Source organism: Symphalangus syndactylus, chromosome 4, assembly GCF_028878055.3.
Source record: "Symphalangus syndactylus isolate Jambi chromosome 4, NHGRI_mSymSyn1-v2.1_pri, whole genome shotgun sequence".
NCBI lineage: Eukaryota > Metazoa > Chordata > Mammalia > Primates > Hylobatidae > Symphalangus > Symphalangus syndactylus.
In genome coordinates this window covers 18,097,028-18,112,209 of record NC_072426.2, presented here as the reverse complement: position 1 = coordinate 18,112,209, position 15,182 = coordinate 18,097,028, and the positions used below count along the sequence as shown (strand labels likewise).

Below are 15,182 nucleotides of genomic sequence, written 5' to 3'. Positions count from 1 at the left end.
AATACTGATATGTTTTAGGAAATAAAAAATCTATAACATTTAGTATGGAAAATAAGGACCTGTACAAAATGGCAAAACCAAGGAAAAAAATAAATTCAATAATATCATGTATAGTAGAGTGGCTAGTCAAGAAAAGGACATAAAATATCCTTGCTTTTTCCCTGACTTTTACGAGCGGGTCTCATTATTGGGCTTTCAGCCCTGTACCTCCACAGAAGCACTCCCCAATGATGTAGCTTGGACAGACCTCCCTACATTTTCCTCTTCATAATCTCATCGAATATTATGGCTTCAGCAATTATAGCTAATTTGTAAGTCCCAAAACTGCATATTTGAGTCTGACTCTTGAATGAAATTCCAATGCAAATTTTCAGTTACTTCGTCTGTGTTCTCTACTTGGATGCTCATCTATGCATCTCTAAAAAAACTGAAGTCACCATACTCTCCAAAGTTATCCCTTCTCCTTCGGTTTCTAATCTGTTTGTAATAATTCTGTCCTTCTTGCTGGACAGCTTTGCATTTTAATTAATTTGTTCACTCATCAAATATTATTGGGCACCTAAAATCTGTCTTGCACCAATGACTATGTGCTGAGGATATGGTGGTGAATTAAAGTTCTTTCCCATATAGAACTTCATTCTAGGCTACAAATTGTGTTATATAAGTGCAGTGATTTAAAATAAAGTAAGAGAGAGAGCATAAGAGTGTTTGCTTTCCACATTTAATAAGTCTCCAAGGCCTTTCCCTTCACTTTTAATGTCTCTGGTATTTATCCTTATTCCTCAGATCCCACACTATCCAAGTTCTGCTTTCAGCGCGCCTCATTTGACATATGGCAAAAATGTCTTGGTTTAACCCAATTCATTTAAAAAAAATATGTATTGAGCCCTTACCATATGCTGGGCACTAGAATTGATACAGATCCCAAAATGATTTCTAAAAAATTTGCAATCTAGAAAGAGGGAGGAAACAGGCATCCAACCCACTTAAATACAAAACAAAATTGATAAACTCAGAAATTATACTGAACCAGCCATGGAAATTCACAAGATGGGGAGCTCCTGGAGAGGACTCGGTTAAGTGAGTGGTATTCAAAATGCTGCTCGAAGAGTGGATGGGACCTTTACAATTTGCATTTGGGGACGCAAAAGCACTCTGGGTAAAAGACTGGATGAGTCAAGAGAGGAATACTGAAAAGCACAAATGTCCGAATAATAGTGGGTGGTGCCATTTGCTGGGAGCTTAGGTTATTGGTAGAGGAAGCCGAGGTTAGGAAGGTAAACTGGGGCCATTCTGTGAAGAGTTTAAAAGTCTGGTTCAAGGAATTTGTATGTAATTCATTAAACTGTGGAAACCTATTTTCTTCTCTTTGGAACGTGCATGACCTTTCTGTTAATCTGTTTGTTTATAAAACACTTACGAGATAACTGCTCTCCACTAACCTAGGATACTGGTGTAGTGTTGGAACAGGACCTTATTATATGAAAGCTAAGTAAACCTTAGTAGATGATGGTATGAATGTATTTATGTCCACAAAATTATGTTTCTGAGCTTTGGAATATTTTAGGTTCCCATTATTTTGAAATTAGATAAAGACTGCCAGTGAGACAATTTACAAAGTTCTATTCTCTTAACTTTAAATAATGAAGAAAGAAAAGCATTCTCCTTCGGCATTTATCAAAATTCAACACACAGGCAGAGTCTAAAAAACACAACAAATGTGACCACAAAATTTTAGTAGAATATCTTCAGATGTTAATGAATGTCTGAATGAAAATACCATAAATATGGTTTCTTCTAAATATATGTAAATAATTACCCATTTCTAGAATGAAACATTAGTTTCCAAAGAAGTAATTTGTCTTTCTAAACAAAAAAGACTGAATTGTTTAATTTAAATTTTGCATCAAGTTACAAAAGGAAATTCCCATTTGAACTGGTTTATTTCAAAAGCAAATAAACCAGTTGAAGTTTTCAAATATAGAATTATATGTATTGTGTTGATGACTTGTCATAACAAACAACATTCTGGTGTAACTTCTTATTCTGTACATGGACAATCTTCAAAGTATGGAATTGGTAACGGGTATAGTACTTTGTACTATATGGAGTAGATTTGAAACCCAATAAGATTTCAAAATTGGCCAATTTTACCAAGGAAACGTGAAGAAAGGTTTCCATGGTTTCAGAGAATCAATAGTGCCCTCTAAAGGAAATCTATGTGAGGTACATTCAACATCTAGGTTTAATTCAGCACTTATTCCACGAAAATGCTACTTAATTGTAACTTATAATAATACGGATTAAAAATTACAAAAAGAATGCAAGCCAGCCCTAGTCATAAGTGTCACAAGTAGCTGACTACACCAATGCTGGACTGGCTGGCAGAGCCACTTCAGTCCTAGTTGCTTTTGCCCCTTGTGAACTGTTGTTACCATCCTTACGGAACGTTCCTAGAAAGGGAAAAGGGGATAATTTCCAAGTAGAGGATTAGACATCCTAGGATCTGGAGAGATTGGAACCCCAGAAGCAGATCCAAATAGGTATCTTGGGAAAACGTGCTACACTGAAGAAAATATCTGTAGAATTGAATGCTGACAAAGTCAGCTTTTGCCCAGTGCAATGGCTGAAAACCTGTGTATCGGGAAAGATAGACAAATTAGCTGAATTAGAAGAGGGCAGGCAGTGTAGCCTGGCTGAAACATATGAGCATGAAAGGAAAAAGTGATATGAAACATTTATGGATTTTTATTTGTCCATCTAATTTTGTGGTTTATGTATTTGCTTCTATCCATTTTTCAAACACACACAGATCCATCCACAAATAGCTTGATAATGTCACAAGAAATATTGGGTAAAACCATACATTGCTATTGCCAATTAGGAGCAGAGCAAGTCTTGGCGATTACTATCTGCCTTACAGACGTTAAAAAATCAGCGAGTACGTAAGATTATTAACTCCAGATATTACTGGCTGCAGCAGAGTTACTGTCATAATGAGATGGTTGGGAATGAAAATACTTCATTTGTTGTTACCAAAACTACACGTATAGAGCACTGTTTACATTTTTAAAACTTTTCCTCCAGAGTTCAGGTCCAGCTTTATCAGATAACAAAGATCACAGAGTAGGTTGGCGCTTAGCATGTACACCTGTAGAAAACTTATCCTGAAATATTGGACAACTTAACCCTGACATATTACTGTACATATATTACTGCACCTGAGCCTCACAATAACCCGTGGGGTTGGCAGAGCAGCTACTATAATAGCAGGGCAAGAAAACAAAAATCTTGTGGAGCATGAGTCATATTATGTAGGAAAATTAATTTTCCAATATCTATTTTTCTACTTATTGATTGGAATATTAAAACACTTGAAGATATAATAGGTTAAACGTTAATGGAAATTAAAAAATCTGCTAAGATGATACTGCGGCATCAACCACAGTCAGCAAGCTGTTCCCCAGCTTTTTGGACAATCCAGGTTAAATGGCACATTTCAGCAGAGAAGCTGTGGTAAGTACAGCAAGGGGACAGCACTGCACCATCTTAATTAGATGTGACACATTAGTCTGAAGTAATCTGAGAATTAAGGCAAATAGAGCTGTCTTTAGCAGGTTCCTCAAAATAAGACCAAAGCTACAAGTTGTGTCATCAGAGCAGCAGGATGGCAGGAGCTGCTGGAAGCAGCTGACTGTTATCACCACATCACATTGACTCACAGGCCTCCTAGGGTGTATTTGGAACTTCACAGGCTACAGTTCAAAGGGGCTTTAAGTGTTCGTTTAGGCTTTCCTTCCAATGGCTCTTAAAAGAGAAAGCCCAGAGAGCATAGATTCCTTTAAGTCTCCAGGGCAGGAGGTAACACAAGACCCCTCCTCCTATAATTTATTATTTTTAGCTAAGAGGCTAATTTAAAGGAGGAGCCAAAGATGTGCTTGTAGGGAGTTTATCACCACCATAGCATGGCACAGTGGCTGGCTGGGCAGGAACCATAGGATTCCTTAGGTCTGACTGCCCTGTCTCCAGTGCGTAATGGAAGAGATATGTGCAGCATTCTCTCAGCATTTTCAGAATTCCCTTCTGGAACCAAGGCCCTGCTCAAGAAAAATGGCTCTAGATGAAGTTTGCTGCTCATAGGTGCTTCTGGATGAATAAGCAAGAACCCTTCTAACCTGGGCAACAGACACAGCCTAGGTACAAATGAGTTTGGAGAAGCTGCCTTCAGTGCCCTGGTCATCGGCCACAGCCCTGAGTCTGAGGAAGGGGCTGTTGTGTTCCTGCTGATGCCACAAAAACTGAGGCTTATCACTGCCACAACCCAGCTCCACTTGTCTTGTTAGCTATTTTTATTATACTGCACTATATGGTCATCAGTACTTGGACACAGACAAAAATGGCATGGACAGAATTCCACATGGTTAGGCAGGGCAAGTTATTATAATCGCCAATCGGCTGCTAGCAAAACTAACAGAGGAGTTAAATAACTGGACCTGGGGACACTGCTAGCGAACAACCCTGTTTCCACCCTTTAAGCCAATGGTCTCTGCTTTTTGTCACTTACACACTTTCCTTTGGGTCATGTGTCAATGAGGCAATCCGATAAAATAACAAACACTCAAGGGAGGAGAGCAGAAGTACTTACCCTTAGACTCTCCTCTCTAAGGTCTTTCTGGAGATATCTTAAAATGGTCACTGTCTTCGTAAAAATTTCAGGCTGGAAAGGACAGAATTTTGTTGTGATTTTTAGGTTGATGAAAAGGAGTAAATGTACATCTTTTAGTGTCCCCCATGGGATGTTCAGAATATATACCCATAGAATCTTTTGGGTGTTTATGAAAACTGGCCAGGATAATAGGGTTCTGCTACATGTCAGGATGGGGGAGGGTGTTGCTGGGAGACAGGTGTTGAAGGGTACTACATCGATAAAGGAAAGTCATCTGTATGAAAACCCTCTGTCAGGTCACTGCAGTTATTAAACTATGGAGTCATTCAGGATGTTTCCTGTGAACAATGGAGCAGATATTCTCATAAATTTTAGTTTTATTTTACTAGATTTAAGCAGCATTTTGGTGTCCAGAAAAGCAGGAGCCGTGGGAAACAGTTTTGAAGGTCTTGTGAGATAGGACAAGGAAATAATAGTCAATGGGGCTGTGTACCTAAATGAGCATTGGTCCAGTGTATTCACGGCAACAATAGCTTACTCGGTCTTCTGATAAAGAGAAAGAAACTAAATCCTGAAAAATATTTCTAGAGTCTTACTCATTACAGGGGCAATCAATGGTGTTAGAGAAACTTCAGCCCTAGTTTCTTCTGCTTACTGTGACCTGTTGTCATCATCCTTGTGGAAAATTCCTAGAAAGGGAAAAGGTGATGATTCATGAGTAAAGGATTGAACATACTGAATTCTCAGAGATGGGAAACCCAGAAGTTAGGAAGTGTCATTTGGCCTCCATTAGTCTAGTTAATCCCAGTTGCCTAAGATTGTATTAATCAGGAAAACATACTTTTATGAGCATCAAAAATTGGAAAACTAAAAATGACATTGCTGGAATGTAGAGTCCTGGAAGCCATCTTCCTCCCATTTGGGGCATTTTTCTGCTGGCAACCAAGACTATGGAGACCTGCAAATACAGTTTGCAGCTGCTGCAGGGGCAGCAGGAACCAAGCTCTGGACTCCAGTGTCCAGCGACTGTGGTGACGGTAGCTTTCTAATTCTGGCCTTTTATTGTCTGAGGTAGCTGGATGATGCATTCTTGAAGCCAGGTGGCCTCCTGATTGTGGTAGAAAAGTGATTCCCCTACAGGTGGGTGGTCAGCCAGTGTTCTATTAATCACACTCAGAAGCCCAATGTAGAGTCTGCTCCTCCAGTTCTTCCAATTTCATAAGCACCTCACTCCTTGTATTAAATCCTTTCTGTTTAAAATATCTAGAGGTTTCTGTCTTATGTACTATACTGTCTGATGCACAGAGTACTAGGAAAAACAAAAGAGACCTACACTAAAGATGTTCTGTTGACATTTTCATGTCAGTAATAAAAAAAAATAAAATCTAGGTAAACAAAGAATCTCCTAAGGAGAAAAAAATCAGAATTAAAGTTATCTGTAACACTTAATACCAAGAGAATTGGCATGGTATCAAATTTGGGAAAAGTGCATGTCCCTAAGATTTATAACCCATAGTTGCATAACACGGACTCTGAGAAGCTGCAGTAAAGAAGTATGCTTAATTTTGTTTGCCCAAGTGTTTCCTAAATTCATTTCAGAATGACAGTCATTATTTGGGAAATACTAATTTACTTAATTATGAGGGGAAAAGTATAGTGTCAATATAACTAAGAAAACATTTGAAACTTCAAAAACAAAAGATCAAAATTTACAAAGTGAAGACAGATACAGAAGAAAAACCAGTAAGCAGTAAAACCAACAGAGTTAGTTAAAGTCTAAGTAACTGTTAATACAGTTATTAAATTTAGTATGCATATCAAGTAAAAGTCTTGAAAGGGAATGTAAAATAATCATAACAATATGAATTTACATTCCTATAACATTTGAACAAAAACTAACAAATGGGAAAGGGAGAATGAAGAAAATAGGATAATTTTTATATCTTCCACTGAGAGGGTCAACAGATTTGGGTTATTCTTGACACAGAGAGAAAAATTTAGGAAATAAATAACTGAGCGAACAAGTGTTTAATGATGAGGTAATATAAAAGTGCTATGATTAATAACATTCAAATCAATAGAGAGAAGAAACAAAAACTAACAGAGGAAAAAAAAAATCAAGAACTTCAAGTATTAGCTGGTTAATGTTAAACAAAACCAAGCAGTGACAACTCTAAGTGTAACAAGCAAAAAACACTTATGCTGGCTTTTAAGGAAATCCAAATATATGCTCTTTATAAGAACATATCAAAGACAATACCATATAGAAGGCATAAAATAAATCAAGGGATGAACAAAAATGTGAGACATGAAAACCAAAGAGAAGTAGGGGGTCTTGATGTCAACACCAAAATAAAATTCAAGGTAAAAGAAATTACTTGAAGCAAAAGGGAGACTTTTATGTTGCCAAAAATTACACAATAATGACAAAGGGAAGTAATACTATTATCTCCCTCTGAGTGCTCCCCCTGATAAGTGTTAAGTGTTCAGGTGCACCTCCAGAAGTGCTTCCCCTTAGCTCTCATTTGTTCCTACCACAGGGATAACTTATTTGATCACTGAAATCAGAAAAGGATCATTCTGCATTCATGGACTCCTCTCATTGACACACTCGCTTACCCATCTGAAAACAGCATGAGTTCTGTGTGGAAACTTCCCTGAATAATACAATGGTAAAATTAAAGTCTGGCTTTGGAAAAATTCAGCCCTCCCCACCTAAGCCGTCCAATGAACAGTAAAACAGTGTGCTTGCTACGCAGACACGACTTCAAGATACACTCCCAAGCATGCTCCTCCAATCACATTGTTGTTCCTATCCCTACTATTTAAAAATTCTGGGGCAACCACCTTTTCTCATCTACCTTTATTTATGACTAAATAAAGTGAGTAAGTAGTGGAAAGTCTTTTTTGGTTAGAAATTCAGTCCTGAATTAGAGAAGTCCCCTAATTCAGTGTAGCATGCAAGGAAGCTAATATTTCGTCTGATCCAATCCAATTTGAGATTCTTTCTCAATTAGTATGTAAACTGGAAAGGAAAGAATTGTGAGTAATTAACACCCTCCAAACCTCCAAAATGGGGACCATTAACTTTATTGAAAATACATTAAAGAAATATATAAGAAGAAATAGAGAAAATCACATTTTATTTTCATTTTTATTTGTAAATAAATAGAGAGGGGGTCTCGCTATGTTGACCAGGCCTCAAGTGATCCTCCCATCTTGGCCTCCCAAAGTACTAGGATTACAGGAGTAAACCACCATGCCTGGCTGACAAAATAACATTTTATAAAGGAAATGAATGCTCTCTTTCAATCTTTAATTGAGCAAAAGGACAAAGAGCAGAACTGAAATTTGTATTCTACAGAGTTCTCATCCTTTTCATGTATTCATTAAAAAAAAAATCTGCAAAATTGATCATATACTAAGCTCCAAATAGAATCTCAACAAATTTCAAAAAGTACCAATTCTACTTGCCATATTCTCTAACTATAAAAACAAAATCAGAAATTAACAATACAAGACAATGACAAAATAACATTTAAAATGGATCCGAAATATAAAACAATCGTAACTGTCTGGTCACAGAGGTAATTAAAATCACAGTTTAAGATACTGGAATTGTATCAGATGCCTCCTGTGTACCACCTCACATCCTCTTGGTCTCATCTCTGATTGCAGTTATATCTGTGGCAAATATTTCCACATAGGTTGCAAACTGTTTTGTGCACAGGGCAGCTCACCTAGAGTTAGTCACACTCAGCACTCATGGATTCTCAACTAGGAAGTGTGAGAAGGAGTCAATGGAAGAATACTTCTCCCCTTTGTCTTTTGAGGAGACAATTCCAAGACACATTCAGTACAATCCTCAGAATGTTCTTGTCCCAGGCTTACCTTTTCCTTTCCCTGGAACATAAGTAAGTCAAGTACGGTCCTGAAAAGCGAACCATCAGGGTGGTATCTGGAGCCAAATTTACCAGTCAGATGGCGAAAAGAATTTCACTGTGGTGGGATGAACTTCAAATAACAGAGAGATGACTGGGGATGTTACGGCAATAAGATTGCCTATAAGCACTGAATATATTTAACTACAGGATAAAGACTAAAGCAAATGCAGAAGAAAGTATCAGAACAGAGTGCAAATGTTTTATGTCTTGATGGTGTGAAAATTACAAAACTAATAAAAGTTGGGAAAAAAGGAGAAAAAATAGCAGCTAAAATAAGTATATTGCTTTCCTTATTTGTAATAGTTTAGAGTTGAAAGGTATCATGTAAAGCTGACAAACCAAGTCATAGAAATATAAAAATATTTAACAGTATAAAGAATAAGAAAGATAATATTATCAACTAAAATCTATTGTTGAAGAGAAGGAGTCGTGAAAAAGAAACACACTAATTTTCAACACTGCTGAATATGGAACTTATAGATAGTGCCCAAAGTCATAGAAGATCCAGGGTATTAGGCACGAGAAAAAAACCGACAGACTTTTCTTAATATCAGAAAAAAATACACACACAAAAGAAGATAAACCATATAGTGAAATATATTTTAAGCACTGCTAAAGCAGAGTACATAAAATAATACGATGGAATAAAGATCAAACGTATATGAATATCAATAAATGCCAAGTTACTTAACTTACACATTGAAAAAAAGATTTTCAGACTGGATCACAAAACCGTCCAACTCTGTGTTTTATACAAGATACACACCTAAAACAAAACGATACAGAAAGGTTAAAAATAAATACTAGGCAAGCGCCCCTCAAAATAAAAATAGGATCAAGATCTTAATATCAAAAAAGGTAGAATTCAGACCAAAAAACAAGCAATAATCTACAAAAATAAGGACTTTCTTAAAGCCAAAGGGCACAATTTACAGTGAGGGTATAATTATGAATCTTTTATGCATCAAATAACACTTGCATATCGAATAAAACAACCATTACAGAAATTACAAGGAGAAACAGAAATACATTCTACTAACATAATTCACCACATTACACTCAGACAATCACAGCCTATCTGTGGCCACCAAAAAAGCATATGGAAAACAACTGAACAGCCAGTTTTTATTATAAATACTCAAGTAAAATGGGAAAAGATGTATATTTGCCTAACATAATAAATCTATCTCAGCCCAAAAGTCAGCATCATGCTTAAAGGGAAAAGGGGAGAAGGCAAACCAACTAAAAAATATGTACAAGACAATTATGACCTCTATCACCATTATTATACAATACTGTGCTGGAGGAAGAAGCCAATGCAATTAGCCAAGAGAAAGAAATTAGAGAGATTTAAAATGGAAATGAGGACTTAAAACTATCATTATCAAAATTATTATGTACCTGGAATACTAAAAGAATAGCTTTTACATATACAAATACTAATGAGATAAGACATGAAAGACCACATTAACAATGGCAACACAAAGGATTAAAAATCTATAGAATCACAAGAAATGTGTAAGACTTATACGAAAACAATAACTACAACAAAACTTTAAAGCATTACTGAAGTATAGAGAAGAATTAAACAAATGGAAACATATACTATATTCTTTGATAGGTAGACCAAACATTACAAAAGCATTGATTTAATATTTAAATAAAAGCACTCAAATGTTTTTTTAAAAAGCTAAACAAAATGATACTAAAGTTTATAGGCAAAATGTGTACATAAAGGAATGAAAAACTTAAGATGAGTAACAGGTTGGAGAGTCTAGTGTCACTAAATATTAAAATATAATTTACAGTTTCAAACATTAAAATAGGGTGATACTGGCATATGAATAAACAGGCAATCAGTGGAACAGAATAAAAATTCCAGAAATAGATCCAAATACATAAAATAATTTAGTATATAATAAAGATGTAATTTCTAATCAAACTCAAAGATAGGCTTTTTAACAAATGGTATCAGGCTAGGTGGATTGCCACTTGGAAAAAATTAGTTAAAGCTGTATCTCACAGCATATATATGTATAAACTCTATAGAAAATAAAACTTAGAATGTTAAATAAAAATTAGAGAATCCTTTTATAACCCTAGAATGATTAAAAATAAATGACTGATAAATTTTACGTAAAATAAAAAAGTAAGCATGGTAAAAAGAAAAAATACAATAAGCAAAATCAAAAGATAAGAGATGATTTGGAAGAAAAGTTTTCAAGTCACATCACAGGTAATCGACTAATCTATCTAATATATAACTCAATCTTAGAGATGAAGATCAATAATCTAATGGTAAAATGGGGAAATAATATGAATAGGTAGTTCAGAAGTATATGGCTCTTAAATGCAATCTCCAATTAAGGGAAATGCAAATTTCCTTACAAATATTGAGCTATCTATCAAAAGGGCATAACAGGCACTTACACTGATGAGTGTGTAAATTGGTTAAAACCATGGTGGAAAATATTGTAGTGTCTGTTAAACTAACAAATGATATACCTTCTGATCCATCAATTCCATTTCTGGAAATTTCTCCTACAGCTATACTTACACACAAGTAAAACTAATGTACAAAGTCATTTAATGAAGCGTTATCTGTAATAGCAAAGACTGGAAGCAACCCAAATACCTATCACAGGAGGGCTGGTAAATTAATGCTGGTATATCCACAAAAATTGATTAGCATGAAGCTATCTCTTAAAAGTGAAGAGGCTTTCTATGTAATGATATGAAAGGATCACTGCATTACTCTCTTAAGGCTACTGTAACAAATTACCACAAACTGGGTAGCTTTAAAACAACAGAAATTAGAATATTCTCTTACAGTTCTGGAGACTAGAAGTCTGAAATCAAGGTGTTGGCAGGGTCATATTTCCTTGAAAGGCCCTAGGAAAGACGCTGCTCTCTGAGCTTCGCGTGGTTACTGGCAATTCTTGGTGTTCCTTGGCTTGCAGACATCACTCCAGTCTGCCTCCATCTTCACAAGGCATTCTCCTCCGCACTAGGGCTTGATTAAATAACTGGGTACTACAGCTAGTCGAGTTGACATATAGACTAACCACCACAATAAGAAATATAATGAATAAAAAATAAATCAATATACACAATAGTATATACAATATGCCATATTTACAAGATGGAAAGAATGACAATTCATATTGTATTTGCACAAATTTTGGAAATGTCACTGGTTCTCAAGAAACCAATGAAAATAGTTTTTTTAAAAAATATTTATGTACATTCATAACTAGTTAGACTAAGGACAGGGAAAGGAACAAGAATGTATTGTATACCTTTTCATGTCATTTTTGATTTCTGAATCATGGAGTGTATTACCTAGCCAAAATGTTTGATTTTTTAAAAAGAACATAAAATAGTAAGATATGTGGTGCTGATACAGAAAAAGGAGGATCATTAGAACAAGATACAAAGTCCAGAAGTGTGCACATACATACATGGACACAAACACACACACACACACACACACACACACACACACACACACCAAAAACGGCATTTGGATGAACTGGTTGAACTTTAGATTAATTTTATGTTCTTTTGCTTATCTGTATTGTCTATTTCCTCTATCAGCTTGTTTCTTTTGCATGAATAGAAAAACAATTTAAAATGTCTTTAATACCGTTTGGCAAGTTTGGCAGAGGCAAACAATTAATGATCAAAGCGTTTTTAGAATAAAAAAATTCTCATTTTCCTAAAAATGTTTAAAACTGATTGCCTCCCCTATTAAAGAAAACATTTTTTATCTTGAAGGATTTGCAGAGACAGGAGAATGAAGAAGGGCCAGCAACTTAATTAATTGTACAATTCAGATATTTATGAAACTCAAAATTAACAGGGAGAAATGAGCTTTAGGAAAACCATTTCCAAAGTGGAAGCTGTTTGACATGATCATTTCTTTGTTATTATTGTTTGTATTCATGCTTTTTACACACTGGGTAATCTTGTGCACACACATGGCTACAAATTCCACATACGTATGATTAAGACAAAGATCAATATCTTTGGTGTAGATCTTTCTGTTTGCTAGGCATGTCCATGTGGATATCCCACAACAAATTCAACATGTTTAAAACGGAGCTGCTCGTGAACCCCTACCTTCTAAATGTGTTTTCCTTATAGTTTCCATTTCAGTCAGTGTCCCTGTCATCTCCTTAGTTATTGGGGGCTTCTTCTCTCTTGCCGTCTCCCACATTCAGTTGATTACCAAGTGGTGTCAATTCTCTCTCATAAATAACTCTATCATTCATCTATATAGTATATGCCCACTGACTTTTTCATTATTTCTTATCTGCAATTCCTAAACTGTTCAGTCTCTCTTCTACGTTAGTATAGAAGTGCCTGTTTCAAAATGAAAATCTTATGTCATATTGCCATCTACAAATCCTCTTATTATTTCTAGTAAATTGCATTATATAATAGGAGCTCCATAAATGCTTAATAATGAATGAATTAATGTACAACTGCAAGATGGGCAGGAGTAGAATCGGGCATAGTTATTTTCATACTTATTAGCGATAAAACAATTGCTAGAAAAAAATGTCGCCCAGATAAAGCCATTTGCTAGTCCTTAACCTCTGAAACAACTATCCATATCACATCAAACTATTATAGGTGAAGGTCTCTTTTTCTTCATATGCTTCTTGATTTTATTTTACTAAATCAACCAGGGGCAATGGTTGCAATTTATAAAAGATTTTGAAATCAATTATACCAATAAATAATAATCATGATAATCACAACAGCATTTTTGCAGAGCTATAGATACAATTGAGATGTATTTGCCAATGGTGATATAAAATTCAGAACTTTTTCAGCTTCAAATTCATATGCATTGAGCAACGCAAATAAATACTCTCCCTAAAATAAAAATGACTAATTCTCCATCTCCTAATTGTTATTCAAAACACATTCTGTATAAGTATACCTAAACACATTTTTGCAATACTAAAAGCATCCAGAGATATATAGCACTTACCTTGCTATCAATTTAAATGCAATCCTCAGCTGTATTTTTATGAATTAATAAAAATGTTATTTGGGCAATCTGGGTTTTGCAGTTAATCAAGAGAATTGTATCTTTAAGAGAATATCCTAGCAACCTCTCAGCAGCTAAGAAAAAAACTCAACTGACCATGTACACTGATTTAATTAATGCTGCTGGACGACATCAAACTTTGCAGTTAGTCAAAAAGACACTTAAAAACAGAAACAGAAATTAAGCTACAGCTGAAAATGAGAAATACTGGTAAAGGGTACTAAGAGAAAAATTTCATAACTAAATGAGAACTCCTTACTCTGTAGAATGTTTATCAATAAGCAGAGTAACAAGGAAATTGATGAAGTTACGACTCCAGTGGGGGTGTCAAAACCAATATATTCATTACTCTAACAGATTGCTAGTCCCAGAGCCAAAATTACATTGGGATAATCACAGTTTTACGGATACATTCAAAACTTGCAACACCACTACATTTTCACTGGCCTGTCAGACTGTACATTTTCTAGTGGAGATGCATTTTATGGCACCTGAACCTCGGAGAAAACTGCTTCTCTCTTCTGCATTTGGAAATAGACCTATTTTCATCCCCACCCCTCCCCCACTCCATCATCAATATTAATATTTTATATGGCCTGATACTTGGCACCATATAAACAGATTACACAGAAACAGGTCTGTTCTATATGAAATGGGTTTTGTTTTTGTAAGACAAAAAAATTTTAAAAAGCCAAAGAAAGAAAGACATATGAAGACTTTATTTAGCAAACAAAATTCAAACATGATCGACTATGTTAGTAAATAAACACTTCTTCTAGATGTACGTAGGAATTCTTGTTTATATACCTTTGTCTTCACATACACTGAGGAGTTGGATACATGAGAAGTGGGAATACTTAATTCTGTCTCATTTTTCTTTTTTTGAAATATTCCCTGTATATTGGCTAATTTAGATAATTTTAATATTTTTTCTTTATTATACTTTAAGTTCTACAGTACATGTGCACAACGTGCAGGTTTGTTACATATGTATCCATGTGCCATGTTGGTGTGCTGTACCCATTAACTCATCATTTATATTAGGTATATCTCCTAATGCTATCCCTCTCCCCTCCCCCAACCCCACAAAAGGCCCCCGTGTGTGATGTTCCCCTCCCTGTGTCCAAGTGTTCTCATGGTTCAATTCCCACCTATGAGTGAGAACATGTGGTGTTTGGTTTTTTGTCCTTGCGATAGTTTGCTGAGAATGATGGTTTCCAGCTTCATCCATTTCCCTACAAAGGACATGAACTCATCCTTTTTTATGGCTGCATAGTATTCCATGGTGTATATGTGCCACATTTTCTTAATCCAGTCTATCATTGATGGACTAATTTTAATATTTTTTAAAGCTCAAGCATAGAAACTACTTGACTGGACCATGAAGTACATACACACACACTCACACATACTTTTCTCAAACTTTCAAAAACCTGAATATTTAAGAAACTTGTTCCATTAAAAAATGAATGTTCGCAAAGAATATCAAATGTAAATCACATTGATTTGT

General features: G+C 35.4%; 1 long non-coding RNA gene and 1 pseudogene across 3 annotated transcripts in view; one reads left to right on the top strand and one right to left on the bottom strand.

Annotated features, from left to right (window-relative positions):
• LOC129480432 (acyl-CoA-binding protein-like) overlaps positions 1-13,878 on the bottom strand; it is a 38,065-nt pseudogene extending 24,187 nt beyond the window's left edge.
• Positions 1-15,182, top strand: part of LOC134736446 (uncharacterized) — a 65,179-nt gene that overhangs the window by 38,618 nt on the left and 11,379 nt on the right. The window lies entirely within an intron of this gene.